This window comes from Danio rerio, chromosome 2, assembly GCF_052040795.2.
Source record: "Danio rerio strain M-AB ecotype USA chromosome 2, GRCz13ab, whole genome shotgun sequence".
Taxonomy (NCBI): Eukaryota; Metazoa; Chordata; class Actinopteri; order Cypriniformes; family Danionidae; genus Danio; species Danio rerio.
The window spans coordinates 50,577,654-50,602,754 of record NC_141022.1 but is presented as its reverse complement, the minus strand read 5'-3'; the positions used below and the strand labels follow the sequence as shown (position 1 = coordinate 50,602,754).

General features: G+C 36.9%; 1 protein-coding gene across 5 annotated transcripts in view; it reads right to left on the bottom strand.

Annotated features, from left to right (window-relative positions):
- Positions 1 to 4,274: 4,274 nt before the first annotated feature.
- LOC137488194 (uncharacterized) overlaps positions 4,275 to 25,101 on the bottom strand; it is a 149,867-nt gene continuing 129,040 nt past the window's right edge. For all 5 annotated transcript variants that reach the window (XR_015478960.1, XR_015478964.1, XR_015478963.1 and 2 more), the window contains 2 exons: positions 7,148 to 7,247; positions 4,275 to 6,421 (listed from right to left, as the gene is read on the bottom strand). The gene's annotated coding sequence lies outside the window, so the exon portion shown is untranslated. The remainder of the gene's footprint in view (positions 6,422 to 7,147; positions 7,248 to 25,101) is intronic.

Here is a 25,101-nt window from a genome sequence, read left to right as displayed (position 1 = left end):
CTTTCTTTCTCTTGGACTGAATGTGCCTTTTAGCACTGCGGGATATCAGTTCTCGTTCTGTCTTTCTCTGGACATCACAGGTCACCTCAGAGAGACACTGTGCATGTGTGTGTGCAGAAGAGCTTTCTGATGACTGTGTTTAAGGTGTATTGCGGGAAATACAGTGAGATATTTTAAGAGGTGCAGATGGAGGGTGGATGGTAAGCACTGTTATTATGGGGTTCATGTGTGTGTATGTAAAAGACTGACCTCGAAGACAATGCTTACACCTTAAATATGCTGCAAAGAGACTTTGCAGACTTTAGTCATTGCATTTGTGTCTTAACTGAGAGCATAACAACTATTGTTTTTGATTGAGTTATATGGATATGTGTTTTAAGGAAGATGTTTGTGTTTTAGTTCATAAACTATACTGCTATTGTCTTCAAACATATTTCATGTTTCTGGATCTTGAATATTGGAGAAAAACAAATGATGTTAAAATTTTCAAATATATAAAATTGAAACCAGAAGGTTACATGAAAATGGCACATAACCATTTAAAAAAAGTCAGATGTTAATGTGACTAAAATTTTTCTCTTTTAGGTAAGTTAGGATTATCAAATGTGTTTCTGTTATGCTTAATAGCAGAATAATGAGAGATATAATGAGAGATAACTTGAAAGTCAAGTTTACATACAATAAGATTATTATGCCTCTGAATAAAGCGTGATGGTGTCAAGGTTTTGGAAGTTTCTGATTGGCTAATTGACAACATTTCAGTTAATTTGAGGCACAAATGTAGAATCGTTTTTAGGGAAAACCTCAAACACACTGCTTCCTTGTGTGACAACATGGGAAAATCAATAAGCCAGAATCAACAATAAAGCCAGATTACAATTAGCTAAATTACACTGGGAAAAAGAACAATTTTTGGAGACATGTCATGTGGTCTGATGGAACTAAGATTGAACTGTTTGGCCATGATGACCAGTGTTGGAGGACAAAGGGGGAAGCTTATAAGCCTAGGAACGCCATCCCAACTGTGTAGTATAGGGGCGGCAGCATCATGTTGTGGGGCTGTTTTGCTGCAGGAGGAACTGGTCCACTTCACAGCATAGATGGCATCATGAAGAAAGAACATTATGTAGAAATACTGAAGCAACATCTCAAGACATCAGCCAGGTAACTAAATATTGGCCACAATTGGGTCTTCCAAACCAACACAATCTCACGGCAATTCGTAACTTTTTCATTTAGTGGCTAATTCGTATGAATTCGTACAATCTAATTCGTACAATTTAGTACGATTTGCTTATCCCCCAATGACGGTTGGGGTTAGGGGTGGGGTCAGGTGCCACGCCTCCTTTTTAAAATCGTACCATTTCGTACGACTGAACTCGTACGAATTCGTACGAATTAGCCACTAAACTGGCAAAACGTAAAATACTTACGTTTTCTCGTGAGATCAGGCTGTCCAAACAGACCATGCACTAAGACCAGACCAGGACTAAGCATACTGCCAAATTAGTTAAAATGTGCTTTAAGGACAACAGAGTGAATGTTTTGGAGTGGCCATCACAAAGCCCTAATCTTAATCCTATAGAAAATGCAGAGTTGAAAAAGCTTGTACAAGCAATACAGCAAACAAATCTGAATTAGATACACCAATTCTGTCAGGAGGAATGGACCAAAATTCCTTCAAACTATTGTGAGAAGCTTGTGGAAGGATACCCAAATTATTTGAGTAAAGTTATTCTGTTTAAAAGTAAACCTAAAAAATAAATAAATAAAAAACAAGGAAATGTATGTAAACTTTTGACTGCCTAATAAATTCTCCCCAAAAAGTTATCTCATTATTCTGGCATTTAGCAAATGTAAATCATTTAGGTAATCTTAACGGACCTAAAATAGTAAACGTTTAGTTTGATTTACTATAAGACTTTTTTTTTTTTTAAAGGTTATGGTCCTTTTTTATTCAGTGTATGTAAACTTCTGTTATCAACTGTATATATACAGTTGAAGTCAGAATTATTAGCCTCCCTGTTTATTTTTTCCCCAATTTCTGTTTAACAGAGAGATTTTTTTTCACCACATTTCTAAACATGATAGTTTTAATAACTCATTTTAATTTATTTTAGCTTTGCCATGATGACAGTAAATATTTGACCAGATGTTTTTCAAGACATTTCTATACAGCTTAAAGTGACATTTAAAGGCTCAACATAGTTAATTAGGTTAACTAGGCAGGTTAGTGTAATTAGGCAAGTTATTGTATAATGATGGTTTGTTCTGACTATCAAATATATATATATATATATATATATATATATATATATATATATATATATATATATATATATATATATATATATATATATATATATATATATATATATATATAGCTTGATGGGGCTAATAATTTTGACCCTTTATATATATTTAAAAAAATATATATAACTGCTTTTATTCTAGCCTAAATAAAACAAATAAGACTTTCTCCAGAAATATTTGAAAAAGAAAAACAAAGGGGGGCTAATAATTCTGACTTCAACTGTCTACATAACAATTACGAGTTCATTTTAAACACATATTAAGTAGTTCAAGATAAGATAAAAAAAAAATCCAAAATTATCATGAAATTTTGATTTAACAATTTATTTTAAAATATATATATTTTTAATATTTGTTAAATAGGTTACTTGGTATTAGCTTAATGTTATGTATTTATTTATATCAATAGCCGGATAATTTTTTTCTGTGATATACAGTGTATTGCATAAATCAACATTGTGACAGTCACCAAGTAGAGTGTTCACCAGACACATTATAGGGCACTATAAACATCACATCTGCCGCTGAAAGGGACCACAAATCCCTTCATGTCTTGCAGTCAGTCACACGCCAGTATCAGCTCACCTCCTGATTACACACACTCATCTACAGTTCATCACCATTAATTACTTGGACAATATACACATTTCTCACATATATAGATGCTGAGGCTTGTTATCCTGTAGTGAGCATTACCATGCATTTTCTGTGTTGTTTCTAGTCATGTTTTTGATCCATGTTTGTTCATGGTTTATGTTTGTTTCACCACCTACCTTGACTTTTAGTCTGTTGTAGCGACTACTCTCTTTGCATCATCTATATCAAGGGTGCCCAAACCCGGTCCTAGAGGGCTGGTGTCCTGCAATGTTTAGTTCCAACCCCAATCAGACACACCTGAGCTGCCTAATCAAGCTCTTACTAGGCTTTCTTCAAGCATCCATGCAGGTGTGTTGAGATGTGTTGGAGCAAAAATCTGCAGACACTGGCCCTCTAGGAGAGAGTTTAGATCTATATGCTACCGTCTGCTCCTGTTTTGGACCTTTTCTACCTGGCCACAAAAAAAAAAAAAAAAAAAAAAAAACAGCTAAATTTGGATCTAACCTTTACTGTCACCATCTCATTCATTATACACATCAAGCACCAACACTAAAATAAAATGATAACATCTTTACTTATTTCATGTTCTTTCAAAAAGCACCAATATTTATAAAATGCCTGCTTAAATAAATCTGTCGAAGTTGGGCTATTTTAGCACCCTGCTTTATTTTACATTTGGCTGCTGGTTATAAAAGCAGCACAAAGGCTTTAAAAGATGAAAACACAAGCTGTGTATCTTCAAATATCGCTTGAGTCATCTTTTATGTACTTTCTCTAAACTCTGCAACACTTACTTTAGCACAGCAATAAAACAATCATTTTTTTCTGTATAAACCCAATCTTAGAGAGACCGTTCCTGACTCATCTCTCTCGCTGTGTATTTGTGAGCAATTTCACTGGTAAGCGTTTATGTCTGAATACCTCATGTAGACAGAAGGTGACCTCACACAACTCAAAGTCCAAGTGATAGGCTGAGTATGTTTTTTTCTTTTAAAAAAAAAAACAAGAGCAGTTTCACACAGCTCTTTTTTCCCCACACACTCACCCTCTGTCTGAATATGCCTGCAGTCTACAGTATAGAAAAAAATAAATAAATAAAAATAAACAATAATGCAAGTCCTTAAAAGTAAGCCATTACATAATTTATTTGGGCAATTTCTTTAAACAAACACTCAAAAAATGAAATTTGCTGGTTTTTCCATCTACTTATTTAACAGCTGAAACAAAAGCTGAAACAACACAATTCTTGAGTTTTTTGGAAACAACTTAATTGTTTTATGCTCAATCCACTTAAATTTGTAAAAACTAATAAGTTAACTTAATTCTTTCATGTTGTCAAATCAAATGTGTAGAACTCAGCATTGTTTTTTTTTTTTTACATTAAATGATTTATTTAGGAATGAATAATTAAACATTATTGTCATAATACACTTACTATTCCTGCAAGAGAAAGATATGGTAAAAGTACTATAGTATGCAAGTGCGTAGCTCTAAATATATTAATTGTTATAAGTGAGTTATTGAATCATTCATTCAACTAATTCATTCAGGAACGTTATATAATTTATTGGCAAAGCAAGTGACTTACGAGTAAGACAATAAATACTTCAATCAGTTTGTTCAAACAGTATGAGTCAATAATTACTTTAAACAGTTCGTTCAAACTGAATAATTCAATAAATACTTCATTTTTTGCAGTGTATATGAGCTAAGTAGTTTGTGTGAATACATAGCATTCATAAAAATGTAGGCCAAAAGTACCTTCACAACCTTCAACTTAATAGAAATGCACTGCAAACACAGGGCTAATGTAGAATGTACAAATTTAATTTAAACTACACTTTTTAAAAATACTGTTTTAATGTTCACAAGGTAAAATTGAAATCCTTGAAAACCAGTTTGTTTAAATATAACGTATATACAGTAATAGCCAAAAAAGTACACTTTAAAAAGATCAAGTATTTATTTTTGTATAAAAAGTTGAATAATGGCTGTTAAATTACAGAAATTTACTGTAAAATAACGGCCAATAAATGACAGAAATTTAGCGTAAAATAAGTAATGTTAAATTACAGAAATTTACTGTAAAATAACAGCCATTAAATTACAGAAATTTACCATAAAAAACGGCCATTAAATTACAGAAATATACCATAAAACAACAGGCATTAAATTACAGAAATTTACCGTAAAATAATGGTCGTTAAACTTCTGAAATTTACCATAAAATAATGGGCATTAAATTACAGAAATTCAACGTAAAATAATGGCCATTAAATTACAGAAATACACCACAAAACAACAGCCATTAAATTACAGAAATTTATTGTAAAATAATGGCCGTTAAATTACAGAAATTTACCATAAAATAACAGCCATTAAATTACAGAAATTTACTGTAAATTAACGGCTGTTAAATTACAGAAATGTACTGTAAAAACTATGGCCATTCAATTACAGAAATTTACCATAAAATAACATGTTAATTTACAGAAATTTCCTCAAATTTAAATGTCCGGTAAATTTCTGTCATTTAACGATTGTTATTTTATGTTTTTTTTTTCGGCACCCCAGCTGCCAGAAAAAAGTAAAATAATGGATTTTTACAGTGTATGTGAGTGAAGTAGTTTGCGTGAATACATAGTATTCATAAAAATGTAGGTAAAATATACCTTCATGACCTACAACTTAATTGAAGTGCACTGGAAACACATGGCTGATGTAGAACGTGCAAATTTTATCCAAACTACACTATTTAAAAAATACCATTTTAATGTTACTGTTCAGCATGCAACATCAGCATCAGAATTTATCACACCTTGTACAATCTGAATTATGAATAAATGAAGTCATACCATTAAGTAATCCCTTCACAATCAATAGATGCCAAATAGATCAGTTTGAAGCACAATTAATCGGCATCTCTAGCATCTCTAGCAATGCTACAGTACTACATTGTTGTTTTTTTAACTACACGTACATTTTTGTTTTTAAAGATATTTACTGACCGCATTTGTGCGGGTCTGTCAAGGACACAGAATTAACCTCACCATGTGCTCAGCATCTCTAAGCCACTTAAAATTCGCATTTGTACGTTTGGCAGCAGGAAGATTGCAGCCGCAGGCCTTGTCTGAACTTTCTAGAACAGTAATATAATATTCAGCAGCAGGTGAAAAGTCAGAAAGACTGATATGAAGCTGAAGCTCTGTTGACACACCCAGATGTGTGAGGCGTCAGAAGAGGGCACTGTTTCTCCTCTCTCTCTCCAGTCGTTTCACCTCGTTGCCTGTGCTTTTATATACAAACCAGCTTGTCACAGCTTGCTCTCGCTGTAATTTTTGCTTTTATTTTTAACCTAAACCTCTCTCTCTCTCTTTCTTTTTTTCTCCATCCTCCCCATCTCCCTTTAACTTTCTCTCGTCTGCAGTTTTGCATTGTGTTTCCCACACCCCCTGTGTTCAGACATGACACCTTCATTTTCACTTCAGCCACAAGCTGCTTTTCAAGAAACCTGCAGTTCATTTTGGAAAGAAAGCATACAGAGAGAGAAAAATTGTCTGTGAATTAGACTGTCAGCTACGGAGCCTTTATGTTGTTTGTATTTTATTGCGCAGTAAAGACTGCTTTACTCTGCTTATCACACATGCAGTCACTGACCAAGCAAATCAGGAGTGCACTAATGCAGGATTTCCTTCTGATAACTAATCATTGGCAGCCAGTATTGATAACCAATAGGTGATTTTTGTTTTAATGCCGTGATCCTTTTAGCTGGAGAGCAGAGCTAATTAAAAACATCTCCACAAATAGGTGTCATTTAAAAGCTCAGAATATGGACTTTATCAGTCCTGCTCCTTAATTAGTGAACTTTTAATTTGCTGTTATGAAACACTGTGCTGCACATAATAACAGGAAGTTTTACAACACAGTTCAATAAACAAGAAGTTAATAATGAAGGCTACTAATGACATTGTCTTTTGTTGACATATAACTAGACATATAACTATTAATTACTATTACTATTACCTATTAATTTCTAACTTCTTCTAATTTCCAACATAGTTCTACCATAGTACTACATCCAAATGTACTATTGTATATATTTCTGGAGAGCACAAATTATGTAGCCACAGCTACGTATGGCTACATTTAGCCTTTTTAACAATGCTAAGGGGCGGTATGACACCGCCAATGGCTTCTGTTTTTTTTTTTTTTTTTTGCTTACCAGCTGATCACTTACCTCAGCATGGATGGCTTTTTCGCTGTTACCAGTTTGACCAGTGCCTTGCTGTTACCCGTTTGACCATGATGACAGGGTTCAAGTCTGGTGAAAAACGGTTCTACAAAGCAGGTAAACAAAAATAAAAATCAACAAATAAGATAAACAGGTAAATAACAGGGTGAGAATATGGTAAGATCTGAAAAGATCTGTGGTAAAAATCAGGCGGCTGCAAAGGGCTTTTCTTTTTCTGCATTGCTTTTTTAAAAAGCACTGTCTGTTGGGTTTAGGAAGGCGGTTGGAGGGTCAATCAAATCTTTTTTAGAACAATATTTGTTGGGTTTGGATAAGGGGTGGGCGGGCCGATTGTTCATTTATTTAGTCAGTCTACAGCTCTGGTGAATTTACGCGAAAACAGCAAGCATGATAGCACTCACGAAAGAAATTTGAGATCTGAAAAAGCTTACAGCTTACAGCGACCTCTGATGGATTCATGAAATGAATCCATATATATATATATATATATATATATAACAGTTCTGTCTGGTTCATAGAGCAACAAGCTGGGGACACTCTACAGTTTGACAAATATTGCTACCATTGCTGTACTTTTGAAGTTTTTTTAGGCGAGAATGTAGAATTAGAAGAGAATGTAGAATTTATTTATAAGAATAGTGTGTGGCGAGGGGGCGTGGCCGAGAGCCGTGGGAACGGGGTGAGGCCACCGCGTGAGTGGATACACGTGCGGTGCGCACCTGCCTCTGATCCCACGGAAGGAGCTCTGGACCATAAAAGGAGGACCGATGGCAGAGGAAGGCGAGAGAGGACCGGGCCCGGGCATATTGTTTTACTTTTGCTTTCAGTTTGACGGCAGTCTCCGCGAGGAGCTGCCGCCCGTTTATTTTGGTTTAGATGGCAGTCTCCGTGAGGAGCTGCCGTCATTATTATTAATAAATATTTTAAAACTCCGTCGGTTCTCCGCCTCCTTTTTCCCGGCGGCCAAAGGGCCGTAAACTTCATTACAGTGGTGCCGAAACCCGGGAGAAGGAGGGACGCGTTGTCCAGATGCCCTCGCCGCTGAGAGAGGGGGCGAGTGTTCGGGAGTTAACCCGAGTGGGGGAGAAACCCGTTCGTCTGCCCAGAGTGCCGGGGCGGCCTGAGGCTGGCGAGGAAAGGATCTGCCTGCTGCCGTCTCCCAGCATGGGGAGGAGCAGGGGACGCGGGGCTCACCACCGGAAGGGAAAGAGCTGAAGGGAGCCATCCCACAGAACCCGGGGGAGTCGCCGCGATCCGCCATGATGCCAGAGCCTGCATCCATCCACCGAAGCGGGAGCGGAGCAGGAGACCAGAAATGCCGCCAGCCAGCCAGGAGAACCGCCGCCGGACGCCAGAAGACGGACGGGTGAATAGATTCCTCCACAGGGCTCCCAGCACGTCGTCGCATCTCTCAGCTGGTGGAGGACCGAGTGGCAGCGTGTCTGGAGAACCGAACCCCAATTTTTTTTTTTTTTTTCCTCTCTCCCCTTTCTCGGTCTACTCTGTCTTTCCTCCTTTTTTTTCCATCTCCTTTTCTCTCGGCCCGTCTCATATAGGTCTCGCGGGTGCTTTGGCGCCAAACCCCCCCCCCCCGGAGTATGCACAGCCACGGGGTGCCCCCGGCCTGTGATGGGAGATGGGGGTATGTGGCGAGGGGGCGTGGCCGAGAGCCGTGGGAACGGGGTGAGGCCACCGCGTGAGTGGATACACGTGCGGTGCGCACCTGCCTCTGATCCCACGGAAGGAGCTCTGGACCATAAAAGGAGGACCGATGGCAGAGGAAGGCGAGAGAGGACCGGGCCCGGGCATATTGTTTTACTTTTGCTTTCAGTTTGACGGCAGTCTCCGCGAGGAGCTGCCGCCCGTTTATTTTGGTTTAGATGGCAGTCTCCGTGAGGAGCTGCAGTCATTATTATTAATAAATATTTTAAACCTGCGTCGGTTCTCCGCCTCCTTCTTCCCGGCGGCCAAAGGGCCGTAAACTTCATTACATAGTGCCTATTTTAAACTATTTATAATTTTGGAGATTCAGCGCGTTGGTGGTCACTAACCTGTCATTGAGCAGAACAAAGACAGCTGACAGAGATGGCGATAGAGACTGCATAATAAATTTGTAAAGGAGAAAAGTTTGTGTATTTTTAAACTATAGCTGATCAAAACATATGTGTGTGTGTGTGTGTGTGTATGTGTGTGTTGAAGCCTTTTGTGATATGTATATATATATATAAATTTTTAAATTTTTTTTTTATTTGTTTCATGATTGATTAAGATTAATAATATTATGTTGTATTATTCTGTCACGGATCGAGTGGTTTAGTGACACAGGGGTACACATTTTTTGTTATAGTTTACCAACATTACTAGCCACTCGCCATTTTTACTAGCCACAATTTTTTTGTTGGGGAAATATGTTTTATATGCATAAATATGACTTTGACATGCTAAAGTTACTTGTCTTTGATTTTGTGGAATGTCCACATGCCTCCTAATTCATTTTGTGTATGTTGTGAATGAGCTTGCTCAGAAAGCATGAGCACATGGGTCATGGTTTCATCGTGTTGTATTATAATTAGTTTTTATTTCACATGACTTTTCAGAGCTCAAAGGATTTACCAAATTTATCTCTCACCATACCAAATATAAATAATTATTTCTAAGCCACAAATTTTAAACAATGTTTCAAAACAAGCAAACTAAAGCTCTGTACTATACTTTTTATTTAACAACAACAAAAAAAAATCTTTAAAAAAAATCATTTGACACCAGTTAACTACACATGAATGGGAAGTTAATACCCTATATCCTGTCTAAATAATATCTAAAGTGAAAGAAACCGGTGCTGCGTACAAAAACACCAATCTGGAGCTCTTGAAAGCAGCAGGACTGTGCGTGCATGAACAGAACTTTTTGTCTAGTCTATTTGAAAGAGAACCGATCACACCAGTTGGGTTTACAGGCACGGTTGTTTCCAGCAAGGAAACAGGAGCGCGCACGTTTTCTAAATAGTCGCACACATCACATCAGCTGTTGGCGCGAGTGATTATCCTCTCATTCGGAATTCAACCGGCTTTCTTTTGCCCGCACAAACAAAATTATATTTGTCAGTCATGCTGCTTCTCGATTCTAAGATGGCATTTGCACAAATATTGGGCCATTCTTATTGTCGAACTCTGCTTTAGAAGAAAATTTAAAAATAAAATAATTTCAACCATCTACCATCATGACAATGTATGTAAACACTTATAAAAATGTACATCAATGGGGGGAGATTGCAAATATACACCCAAAAATGAGGGCAGTAGCAGCTTCTGAAATGTGACTCAGAATTATAAAAATCCACATTTATAAGGTCATTTATAATTAGCACTTAAACATCAGCTGAGAAGCTTAAATTGTCCGTTGACGCAAAATCGAAGAGTCAAAAACCTACATAGAGCACATTTATGTTTCGCTATTCAGCAAAACAGACTCAGACACAGATGTGAGAACTGCTTCTTACATACAGAACTTGTTCTAGATCTTGCTTTCCTCCACACATCAATCATTTATGAAGTAGCCTATGTCTTACAAATAATTACATATGTTAGTCGTGTTCGCAGTTGCAACGTTGAGTTCGTTCCCTGAGGGCCGGTAAGCGGAGATATGATTGCACAGCGGGGAATATTGATGAGGATAGTCTTCTACACTGTATCTGCCTTCGCCTCTATACTCCTGCCAAGATCAATAAGTCTTCTCGTTGATGGGCACAGGACATAACGCTAACACATTCTGTAGCAGTACCACATACACAGCCGACCATGCTTTTTGGTGCACATAATCTTTCAATAGTTTAATTCGCTTCTGATCTGTTCGCTGACTCTATAAGCTTTCATATGAATCGATCCCAACATGTCCGTCACCGCGCTGCGAATATGCGACCCGTCCTTGACCAGGAATTAAAAACAAGTTAGTTTTGTGCGAATCCGCAGCTTTGTCTTGAATCCTGAGCTCGGCGTGAATCCCTGTCAAGGAGTCTTTTCAGCAGTTTTTCCCAATGTCAGAGCATTTCTTTCATAGCTGATTATAATGTACATTGGGCTCCCTGCCACCGTCACAATAAAACTGTCAAAGCACATTTAGCAGAGCTGTAAATAAAGACATTAAAATGTCATTATTCATGTCGAGTTATTGATGATCTTTTTTGTGCAGAAAATACATATTGGATCTGACAACCGATCCGTTATTGTACGTTAGAGGACACTGAAGAAAGCTAGAGAAACACAATCACTAGTTTCTGTTTATTTAAAACAGTTTTGGAATCAATATATTTCTTTGTGTTTTAATTTTTGTCTACTTTTTTGAAACTATTCTGTGATTGTGTGTGACTTTATTTTAAAGGGCACGTATGGTGAAAAATCTACTTTTCAAGCTGTTTGGACATACATGTGTGCAAGTATAGTGTATATACTGTCATATTGGGGTGAAATATACCCACCCAGTCCTTTTTTTTAATTTAACAACATAAAAACGATGGACCAATTGGAGCGGTTTTCAGATCGACCGCAACTTTACGTAGGAGTGCGGTCCCCCCCCGCCCACCAATATTGATTGACAGCTGCGCGCATTAACATGTCTCCGTACTATTGCATATACTCATATCGACGAGACAGGATGAGCGCAAAGCAACCGGGAATAAAAGGTTTGTTTTAGTTTGCTAGAATCATCAATCATCATCAGACGTGATCAAGAGTGAGTCTTACAAGTTTAACATGTTTTAAAACGTGTGCACGTGTGTAATGAAGTACAGCCATTCACTTCAGATTCACTTCATCAGCACAGCCGTGTCTCTCTCACTGTCTCTCTCTGTGTGTGTATGTGTGTGTCTGTCTGTCTGTCTACGCTATGTATGTGTGTGTGTGTGTGTGTGTGTTGCGCTACATGTCTGTGCTATGTGTGTGTGTGAGTGTGTCTGCGTGACTACGCTATGTATGTGCGTGTGTGTCTGCACTGTGCAATGTGTGTGTGTGCGCCTGTCTACGCTATGTATGTGCGTTTGTGAGTGTGTCTGCCTGTCTATGCTATGTATGTGCCTGTGTGTGCGCGTGAACTCGTTGTTGGTAAAGTTCTTACTGTAGTATTTCTCACAAACGTTACGTGAGATCTGCTTCCTGAGGCAGCCGAGGGCGTGTTGAGGCATGTTGCTGACAGGCACATGGGATTGGTGGGCGGGGACGACTCGCCTTAAAGGCCCAGTGCAAAAAAACAGCAACAACCTTTTCCCAGCTATAATACAGACATTTCAAACAGCTATAATAAATACTCTGATGGGTGTTTTGAGCTGAAACTTTACAGACACATTCTGGGGAAACAAAAGACTTTTAATAAATATGAAAAAAGGGGTAACTTATGTGCCCTTTAAAGGTCCCTATTGCATATTTTGTTGACTATACAATATATTGCAACTGCATTCCAACTAAGTCTTATTACAGTATTAATATACTGTCTGCTTAACATCTGCATCACCAACAGACATTCTTAACATAGGCTCATTCTGAGAATGTAGCCCTATATACATTTCTGGTGATCAAAAATTAAAGTGCATCCAAAAAGTAGTCATTTTTTGAATGGATGTATTTTTGAAAATTATGCCACAAGCTTGGCACACCTGTCTTGTTTGCCCATTCCTCTTTGCAGTACCTCTCAAGCTCTATCAGGTTGAAAGAGAAGCTACGATGTTCAGCCATTTTCAGATCTCTCCAGAGATGTTCAATAGGATTTAGGTCTGGACTCTGGTTGGGCCACTCAAGGACATTCACCGAGTTGTTGTGAAGCCACTCCATTGATATTTAGGAAATGTGCTTTGGGTCACTGTCACCCCAGTCTGAGGTCAAGAACACTCTGAAGCAGGTTTTCATTCAGGATGTCACTGCACATTGCTGCATTCACCTTTCCCTCTATCCTGACTAGTCTTCCAGTTCCTGCTGCTGAAAAACATCCCCACAGCATGATGCTGCCACCACCATGCTTCACTGTAGGGAGGGTATTAGCTTAATGATGAGCGGTGCCTGGTTTTCTCCAAAAGTAAAGCCTGGCATTCACTCCAAAGAGTTCAACTTTAGTCTCATCAGACCAGAGAATTTCCTTTCTTTTGGTCTGAGAGTCCTTCAGATGCCTTTTGACAAATTTCAGGTGGGAAGTGGCTTCCATCTGGCCACTCTACCGTATAGGCCTGATTGGTGGATTGCTGCACAGATGGTTTTACTTCTGTAAGGTTCTCCTCTCTCCACAGAATAAAGCTGGAGTTCAGAAAGAGAGACCATCGGGTTATTGATCACCTCCCTGACTAAGGCCCTTCTTCTCCGATCACTCAGCTTAGATGGCCGGCCAGCTCTAGGAAGAGTCCTGGTGGTTTCAAACATCTTCCACTTATGGATGATGGAGGCCACTGTGCTAATTGGAACTTTCAGAACAGCAGAAATGTTTCTGTAACCTTCCCCAGCCTTGTGCCTCGAGACAATTCTGTCTCTGAGGTCTACAAACAATTCCTTTGTCTTCATACTTGGTTTGTGCTTTGACATGCACTGTCAACCCTTGGGCCTTATATAGACAAGTGTATAGTTTTTAAATCATGTTTAATCAACTGAATTCACCACAGGTGAACTCCAATTAAACTGCTGAACCATCTCAAGAATGATCAGTGGAAACAGAATGCACCTGAGCTCAATTTAGAGCTTCATGGCAAAGGCAGTGAATACTTCTGTACATGTTATTTATCAGTTTTTTTTTTTTTTTTTTAAATAAATTTCAAAAAATCTTTTCACATTGTCATTATGGAGTATTGCGTGTAGAATTCGAGGAAATAAATGAATTTAATCCATTTTGGAATTTAAAAAAGAAAAAAAAAGAAAAACTGAAGTGCTATAAATTCCTTCCGGATGCATTGGACACATTTCAATAGACTAATTAATTGCCATCCTTCGAGAAAATGATTGATGGTCTGCCATCAACATACAAACTATACAACCCCCCCATCCCCATCCCCCCACCCCCCAACTTTTTTTTTTTTTACTTTATATATAACAATTTCAGCTTTAGCAGAACAATGTTTTTGGCTGTTTTCATCAGTCAAAATGTCGCATATAAATGCAAGTAAATGTAAAGGCTTCTTTCTTAATTATTATTTTTTTGCTAAAACACTTTGTTGCTTTTACTTATTTACTTGGCAATTTCCCCACTCCCTCTCTCTCTCTCTCATACTTGTTTCCATTTGCAATGCAGTAAATTAAGTTAATGCTAGATGTTAGATGTTGTGTTTGATCAGTATCAGCACTGCTTGCGTGGCTCCACTCACACACACACTCACTCCTCTTTTTAAACTCGCTCTTCTAGATCTATTTATTTGCCCATTCGTGATCGCTGAAAAGAGCCCCCTGAGCATGCATTAAACATTTACACCACCACATACACAACTGCTCATTATTTCTTTTCCTTCGTACAAGATATCTTTCACACTTACAGAGAGTTCATTAAAAAGTAAAGAAGTGTGCGATTTCACCTTTGGAATGTTGCGGTCAGCGCTAGGAAAGTAGGGTTTGGATCCAATCCTTAAATATCAGTCATTATAGTTTTCTGGAGTCACTTGGCTGAGAAATTTTACTCCAAACTTGAGCTGATAGACCGGATTGCAAGGGGCAAGCAACATTGGGGCGGCATGGTGGCACTGGTCATTTGAATGAAGCACATAATATTTGTGTGTAGAAAAGAACAGTAAAAATAAAGAATTTGTAATAAGTAATTCAATACATGAACAATGTTTTCCAGTTGTGTGTTTCTGCTGGCAAACACTAAATGCTTGAGTTGTAAATCTGAGCACTACAAGCATCGTTCTACTGTAAAATAGTCCAATATTGGTCTCTATTCATCATTCCGTGTCTCTTTGTAAATTCAGATGCTATAGTGATACCGGTAAATATCCGGAAAATTACCAGAACGACTTTACCAGTAAATAAAAAAAAATAAATAAATAACACTATTCACACAGGCGAGGACGTTAAGAAATTTTGCCGAAAAAGACTGTTTACACATTTATTCCAAAATACTGGTACATTCTGAGCTCTACACGGCTACGCTTGTATTTGTAAATATTTGACTACATTACTTATCAATCCACAGAGTTAGTATTGTAAACAACTTCGATGAAAACATATGGGAACACTTTCGCATGTCGAGATGTAAATGATATGTGTGTGTTGTTACTTTATGTTGTATTTTTTCCCTAAAAATTAGGATTTTTATTAGTTTTATTGAATCGTTATTTCAAAGGATTTGATCCTTTAACATTTACATGTTGTTAAGTTACATGTACTAGCTAGGGATGGGAAGATTAACCGATATGTATCGATACGCGGTCAAGCGAGTGCACGATGCGAGTGCATCGGTAGAGCAGCAGAGGATGAATGAAATTTTGGAAGCAAATCGAGATGCATCGGTTTTTGCGAGATGCATCGGTTTTTCCAAGATACAACTTATATTTTTAACATAGAATGTATTTCTTATTTATTAACAAGTGTTGTCAACCTGTTTTTGGCGCATAATTTAATCGACCTACATAAAGTAGCAACGGACTTGCGGACTTGCGGATGTGTACACAACGGATGTGTACACAACTCAGTGTATCAGGTGTGCTGATGAAGCTAGTGGTGCGCCCTCAGAAAGCGCGAGAAGCAAAACAAACATTTTATTCCCCACTGAGTTTTAAATCTAAAGTATGGCAACATTATGGATTTTGCAAAAAGGATGGACGACTTGACAGGACAGATGCAATTTGCAAAATGTGCCGCGCATCTGTAAAATACACGGGCAGTACGACTAATCTGATATCTCACTTGAAGCGGCGCCACGGTGTTGTTGTGGAAGCATCTTCCAGTGTTCCTGCATCCCCGGCTTCCTGCTCTGCTTCAATTGTAGCTACAGTACCAGCTCCAAAAGTGGTGAGAAAAGCATTGAAAGTTGTTTCCATGCGCAACAGTTTTGTGCGTTCTACGCCAATAACGAATGCTATTGCATTGTTTATCTGCAAAGATATTCAGCCTAGTGTCATGGAGAACGAAGGTTTTAAACACCTCCTCCTGTTAATTTTTATTTATTTATATTTTTATTAGCCTGTTGTTTACAGTGACAGTGATGTTTCAAAGCAGCATAACACTGCTAGTTCACGACCTTAAGTTTTGAATATTCAGTGGCAAAATATCTTTGTAAAACTTTTTTTCATAGTTGAAAAGTTAAATCACAATTCTTGTTGTGCAATGGTAAACCTTTATGTTGAAAGAGTGCAAATATATGTATTTTTAATATTTATTGCACTTATACATTTTGTTTATCTTGAAAATACTTAAATAATATGAGCTATAGGTTCTAAAATGGCCCTCTACTGTAAACTGACACTCTGGCTCTGAGAGAAAAGCCAGTTTGTAAAAAAAGTCTTGGTTTTGCTTTGTTAATAAATAATCAAACTCATTCAGTGGCACAGCATCCTCTTTCACATCATCTCATAAACTTGATCTAATAAGTTAGTGCTGAATTATCGCATTGTATCGTGATATGGGTGTGAATCGTATCGTGTTGCATCGCAATATGTCACAAATGTATCGCTAATATATCGGATCGTATTCTTTGTATCGAGATGCGTATCGGATCGGCATTATAGCTTAGATGCCCAACCCTAGTACTCGCGTTAACGTGTTTCTATAAACTCTCCCGCTGATAGAATAGCTCTCAATGACTAAACGATGCTTCATCAGTTGCTCAAACGTTACTACAACTTCTTAGTTGTAGACTCATGTGTACCTGTGTCGTTGGAGTCGTGTTAACTCTTGACCCTTGCTCACACATGTAACGTAAATAAAGATTTTACAAAAAAAATGAATACAATGACGATAATATTATGCAACATATTATGTCTAATATATATAATAAAAATTTCATATATAATATTATGCAACAGAATATTAATTGAAAATCGTAACATTTCAATGTATTATCTTGGTCACATCTGTATCAAGGCACATATAAACATGATTTGGCTACATGCGATAAAATTACTAAAAGCTGCTAAGCATTCATCAGTCTTCGGTAGCTCAATAAGATAGGTCATGAGTTGACTTCTTTGCGTCTCTTTTCTTAGCAGGTTCGAATCCCACGTACAAGTTTTGTGTATGTAGCCTGATTTTTTTATTTTGTTTAAAATAAAATTGGGGGAAGATTGCGATTTATAATGTAGGCTATTTAGCAGAACGTCATTGTCATTTAGAGCTATTCTGAGAAAATATCAGCTCGTGTGACACAGGATAACACGAGTCAATGGGACTCTATTATATTCTGATTGCATAATATTCTAATATTCTGTTGCATAATATTATATATGAAATATATATTAGATATATTAGACATAATATGTTGCATAATAATATCGTCATTGTATTCTTTTCTTTTTGTAAAATCTTTATTTACATTACATGTGTGAGCATGGGTCACAAGTTAACACGACTCCTACGACACAGGTACACATGAGCCTACAACTAAGAAAAAACATGGTTTGAGCAACTGATGAAGCATCGTTTAGTCATTGAGAGCTATTCTATTAGTGGGAGAGCTTATAGAAACACGTTAACGCGAGTACATGCAAGTAAACAACATGTAAACATGTTAACATAAATGAAAACATGTCAACACGGGTCCACAACCACAGCAAAGCATGTTTTGACTGAAAAAGATATTAAAACAGACCATTTCATATGTAGTTCTGAGTAGCTCAGTTAGATAAGTTGATTAATGCGTGTGCTGAGCCTTTTCGCTACACAGGTTCGAAGCCTGTTGAAGACATGTAAATTCTAATCATTTTTTTTTAGATTAATTTTGGTTATATACTGTTCTGCTACAAAGATAAAAAAAAAAATCAATAATGCTCACAATGACACTGACACCAAGTAATAAGAATCTTTATTTGGAATGGACATGTTTTGTTGCTGTGAAGAAGGGATGAATCTGCAAACGTGAATAGCTTACATCTGGAAAGGGACACCAGTTAACACGGTCACCAGTTAAACCGTAACAGCGGAAATACTGCCAAATGGCAGGTCACTTGGTGCACGACTCGCCATCTTACCTCACCTCTCTCTCTCCTCCACACTGTCCCATGATGACAATCACACATAAGCATTTGTAGGCTTTAAATAAATAATTTTATTTTTTAATACTTGTCTCCTATTTAAGTGCATTGCTTTTTATGATGATATAACGGTATTGAAACTGACACCGTTGCTATTTTTAGATCCCGCGGTTTACCATATTACCGCCCAAGCCTAGTGTATACTGGAATTTGTTCGGTAAAAGTGTTCCCATCACTGTTTATGCACAACTTTTTTCTTAAATAAAATGTTTATCCTATTCAGTTATGCACATTTTTTATGCGCATTTTCAAAATGTATGCGCATCTTAGTGTTTCCATCAACTTTTTTTATGCGTGCAAATCCAAAATGCACATTAAAATAGGTGGATGGAAATGCAGCAAATGACATAATGGCTCAAATGATTTGTTCATTCATCCAAGAAAAGAAATACTGCTGCTCTGAGATGTACAAATGTTGAGCAGTTGTTGTTTTTTTCCTAAACCATTTTCAATGTTGAAACTGAAAACAAAAAACAGATAGTACAGTTTAAAATGTATCTCAATCAACATTAGCTTCTTATATGTTAAGTTGTTCTCTCGCTGATTTTCAGTCAACTCTTGCATACAGTATGTCCTCCAAAATTATTAGCAACTTTCACTCTTGTCTTGAATAAATCTCTGCTTTTTAATAAAGGTGTACTCTACTACATTTGCTGCTCAGCAAGTGACTTTTCTACTGCGGTTTATTTCTGCTACAAAAGAAATGAGATCTTTAAGAAATAAATGTGACTCTACTTGCAATGAAGGTGAAACCAGCACATTCATTGCAAGTGCGGGCTTTGACATGAATGGACTGACTATTATTTTAATTCTCCATTATATTAAAGGAAACTTTTTGAAGGGTCTTAGTTTATTTATTGGCTTTTTGCCCACTTGAGCGTATGTAACTGAGACTTGAGTGTTTGTATGTTTTAAAAGGCTGTTGATTTTATTGCGATATCAAGCTGTTCAGTTTCATTTCTATTTGAACGTGATTGCTCTTCTCGCAAATCCACTGCTTCTTGTTCTCACAGACTTATTTCTTGGCATAGGTGTTGAGAAAAAATTAAAGTGGCAGTTCATGCAAAATATCATTTACTCACCCTTTACTTGTTTCAAACCTTTATAAGTTTATTCATTCTGTTAAACAAAAAAGAAGATATTTTGAAGAAAGGTGGAAACCTGTAACCATTGACTTTAATAGCATTTGTTTTTCCTACTATGGAAGTCAGAATAAGAGTAAAAAAGTAAATAAGGAGAATGTTGTCAATCTTGGGTGAACTATCCCAGTAAGTACTGTTCAAATCAGATACTCTAAGTATTTACTCAAGTTGTATTGGAACTTTTAAATGATGGAGTAATTTTCACAGTAGGTATTTGTACTATGTTTTTTTTTGGTATTTTGTTTGAGTGGGAACAGAGGTAACATTTCTGGCCTTTCCATTGACTGATAGTTGAGTTAGGCATATTACTTCACGCCAAATAAGACTCTCATCATTTTTTTAAAATTTTTTTTAACTATGGAAGTCAATAGTTTCAAGATTTTAGATTTCTTCAAAATATCTTTTTTTGAGTTTAATAGAAAAAACAACAACAACTTATGAACGTTTGGAACCACTTGAGGGAGAGTAATAGTGGGAAATATTTTGACATTTTAAGTGAACTATCCCTTTAAGTACTGTTTAAAGCAGATTCTCTAAGCATTTACTCACGTTGTATTTGAAGTTTTGAATAATGGAGTCATTTTCACAGTCTGTTTCTGTACTTTTACTATGGTTTTGGGAATTATGTTTGAGAGTAGGAACTGAGGTAACATATCTGTCCTCAGCATTGACTAAAAAGTCAGAAATAAAACTTCACATCATTTCTCATACAGTGGAAGTCAACAGTTTTAGGATTTCAGCTTTCTTTAAAGTATAATATTTGTGTTCAACAGAAAAAAAAGAAACTCATGAACTATCCATTTAAGTACTGTTCAAAATACTGTTTACTCAAGTTGTACTGAAACTTTTGAATGATGGAGTCATTTTCACAGCAGGTATCTGTTCTTATACTATGGTTTTTGGGCTATTCTGTTTGAGAGTAGGAACAGGTACCATTTCCGGCCTCACCATTGACTAATAGTTGAGTCAGACATAAAACACCACCCTAAATCAAGCATCTCATAATCTCCCTATTATGGAAGTTAATGGTTTCATGATTTAAACTTTCTTCAAAATACCTTGTTTTGTGTTTAAAAGAATAAAGAAACTCAAAAACATTTGGAACTACTTGAGGCATAAATAGTTAGAAAATGTAAAATTTTCTATTCATAATTTTTCCTACTATGAAACACTCAAAGAAATATTGTTTAAAATTATTAAAAAATAAATTTGCTCGTTCAAACTATTTATTTAAAATAAGCTGAAACAACACAATTATTCAAATTTCATTGGGACAAATAGATGCAGTGAAGTCAATGGTTTCATGGAGTCATTTTCACAGTAGGTATTTGTACATTTACTATGGTTTTTTGATATTATATTTGAAAGAGGTAACATTTCTGGCCTCAACACTGACATAGTTGAGGAGTCAGACATACAGTAATACTTCACCCCAAATCAGACTCTCAACATTTTCCTCCTATGGAAGTGAATGGTTTTATGATTTCAGCTTTCTTAAAAAATACCTTATTTGTGTTCAAAAGAAGCAAGAAACTCATGAACATGTGCAACCACGAGGCATAAATAGTTAGAAAATGTTAAATTTTAGGTGAACTTTCCCATTAAGTATCAGATACTCTAAGCATTTACTCAAGTTGTATTGGAGCTTTTGAATGATAGAGTCATTTTTACTGTAGGTAACTATACTTTTACTATAGGAACAGAGGCAGCCTCACCATTGACTGATCAGTCAGACATATTACTTAACCCCAAATCACACTCTCACAATTTTTTTTACTAAGAAAGTCAACAGCTTCATGATTTCAGCTTTCTTTAAAATACCTTATCTTAGCGCGAAGCTAATCTGCGCTGATTGGACCGATGACAGTCTGTCACGATTGGTCGACTGCCTTCAGTCAGAGAATGAAATGCCCAATAGCTAATCAGCAATATAAAAGTAATCACAGTTCATACGCGCTCCATAGTGTAGGCGTGGATTTTAGCTGCCACACACACACACACAAACACACACACACCTCTGGACGACAACGCTCCCGCTTCCGCCCGCACCCGCCAGGTTTTAGCCTGAACCCGACCGCTCCCGCTTATATTTAGAATTTCTTGTCCCGGTGCTCGAACCGCCCCGTTTTCTGCCCGCCGCGCCCGATCCCGCTAAAGAGCGGGGGAGAACATAACCGAAAATCACCCAGCTAAACAGTCCAGAGACAGCCAGACAGAGCTCTCTCTCTCTCTCTCTCATACGCGCGCACTAACACATACACACAAGCGCCAAGCAGACACACAGGCTGGCAAAGCTCTGTCTCATTCGCATAGCAATATCCACGATATTGCTAGAAAGCCCGCTCCCGTCCCAAATTAAACCTGTTACCGACCGCTCCCGCGATTGATTCGGAAATTTATGCAGACCTCTACCACGGAGCTCCGTAAACAAACAGCACGCGTCGCGTTTTTAACGTGACTTTGCACGCGATAAGAGAATATAGCCAGTTAACCTGATACAGTACACTCGGTTACAAGTAACAAATCACAACTAAATACATTTGCAAGCTAGAGTCAACGAGGCAACAACTTTAACCGCACGTACTTACATTTGAGAAATGGAGGAAGAAACTCATCCTGACGTCTATTAGTAAGTTACTCTTTACTGATCCTTACTTTAACAAACGCAGATGAAGTATTCTTTGTAGCCTGTAGTTTCCAGAAGTTTCCAACTGCTTGGTTATAATGCTGAGGTTTCATCTCTGGGTAGAGAATCGATAATGTCCATCTGCAGTGTGACTTCAATCGACCGGCATGTTTGTGTGCGTGTGTTTGTGGGTGTGTGTGTGTGTGTGTGTGTGTGTGTGTGTGTGTCTGGGTTTCTGCGTCAGAGGGCGGGGCCTCAGGTTTGAAATCTCCCGGGTTTGCGCGTGCACGTGAATAACTTGGTTTCGTTCGTACGTCATGGCGAAACACCTAATGAATCGGTATCAAGGCGACTCGTTTGAAGCACTATGAGTCGACTCTTTTATAGATGAATCAACCGTTTTAAACACTGTATTCTTACAGATTTAAGCCTTAGCTGGATACTTCACTTCACTTAAAGCTGTGTTACACACTACATGGAGGGGAATTTTCAAAAACCCATAATATGGGCTCTTTAATAAAGCTTTTGAATGATGGAGTCATTTTCACAGTGGGTACCTGAACTTTAACTATAGTTGTCAGGTATTTTGTTTGAGAGTAGGAACCGAGGTAACATTTCCGACCTCACCATTGACTGATAGTTGAGTCAGATATATTACTTCACATCAAATCAGACTTTCATAATTTTTCCTACTATGGAAGTCAATGGTTTCACGATTTAAGCTTTCTTCACAATATATTATTTTGTGTTTACTAGAAGAAAAAGCTACTTGTAAGCATTTGGAACCACTTGAGGCAGAGTAAATAGCGAGAAAATGTTCAGTTTTGGATGAACTATTCATTTAAGTACTGTTCGAATCAAATACTCAAAGCATTTGCTCAAGTTGTATTGGAACTTTTTTTTAATAATGGAGTCACTTCACAGTAGGTATCTGTACCTTTACCATGGTTTTTGAGTATTATTTGAGAGTAGAAACAGAGGTAACATTTCTGGCTTCACTATTGACTGATAGTTGAGCCAGATGTATTACTTCACTTCAAATCAGACTCATTAAAAACACTTAAAACCAGGAACAGCACTGGAGCATTTCACTATGTGAAATCATAAAAAGGTTTCTATGACGACCTCATAAGTTTAAGGGCTGATCGCCTGAGGCCAGCGTGCTCTTAAACTACCCAACGAGACCCACCTTCAAATAAATGGATGACTTATGTTCTCTCTCAGTCTTTGAACATTTTCAAATCGCACATGATTTTGCTCCAAGCACTTGACTTCCGAAGGTCTTGTTGGCTCTTAATGCGTAGCGAGTATCCGAACCGACTGGAACTTTCATTCTCAGCCCTTTTGTTTGGCTCAATCCAATAGTCCTGTGAATCTCGTTTGGAAATTGCATGCAAAAGCACTCGCGGTATTCATGCATTGTTTACCTAACGATTTTTGTCCTTATCACTGCTTTCCAAGGTCTGTGCGGCGGTAACTCAATAATAGATCTTTGCAGCAGGTTCGCTCGTCAAATACTCCGTCCTTGGCGACAGTCCTCTGAATGTCAGTGAACATCTGTCACCGGGCCAGAATCTGTATCATTTCTTTGGTAACCTCGCACGCTGCCTCGTTCACATGGTTGCACAACAATTACTGTCTGCTGTTGATCGGGGATGCAGAATGGAATGAAATGCCACAGATTTAACCTGTTGACATAAGCCGATGTTGCAGACACGTTGCTAATGTGGTTACAGGCACAGTTTTCCTTCGAAATGCCAGCATTGACATACAGCCAGTTTATTATGTCCTGTTAGGACACGTGTCATGCTTAACCTATGCTAGCTTGCTTGCTTGATTCATTAAATGCTACAATACTTGATTAAATTTACTTTAATTCTTTCTTACACAAAGTAGTGAACATTTGAAGTGGATCAAAATATTTCCGCAAGTTGTCCTTAAATTATTGAACAACACGTTCTTATCTTAAGACTATTTTGAAAAACTATTTCGATCCACTTCAAATTCCGTCTACTCACTCTTTATATGCAAAATGTTATTTTATTATGCAGTAAATTGTTACTGTACTATCACCTACATTCTGTAGTACTTTGTATTTTGTTTTTTTGCATTTGACTTTTTATACAGCAGGGAAAATAAGTATTGAATACGTCACCATTTTGCTCAAAAACATTTCTAAAGCTTCTGTTTGACTTGAAATGTTGATAGTCACCAAAAAAGTCCATATAAACAAAGAAAACAAATATAATTTGTTTACAAATGAAGTTTGTGTAATAAAGTAATGCGTGCAACTTCAATCCATGTCAGGTCTGTTATAGTGATCAACAAAGCTGTAAATGAAACATATGAGGCAGAATTATTCAGTTCATTTATTCAATGCAAATAATATGCTGTACTAAACAAAAACAAATTATAGTATATATAACAGCAAAAATAAAAAAGGGAATTATTTAGGAATAAGCAGTATTTTATATATTTTTACAACTCTTCAATAATGAACACTACATAAGGTAGTATCATTAATAACTATCATGAGCTAATAGTAATTACCATAGTATACTTTAGCTTGTACTACAGTAAACTATATATATAAATATATATATATATATATATATATATATATATATATATATATATATATATATATATATATATATATATATATATAAATATATATATATATATATATAAATATATATATATATATATATATAAATATATATATATATATATATATATATATATATATATATATATATATATATATATATATATATATATATATAATTTGAATGCAATGATGTGGAAGCTCCAAATTTCTATATTTTATTCAGTATAGAACATAGATGACAAGTCAAATGTTTAAACTGCGAAAATGTATAATTTTAGGGAGAAAATAAGTTGATTTTATATTTCATGGCATCAACGCATTTCAAAAAAGTTGGGACAAGACCATGTTTACCAC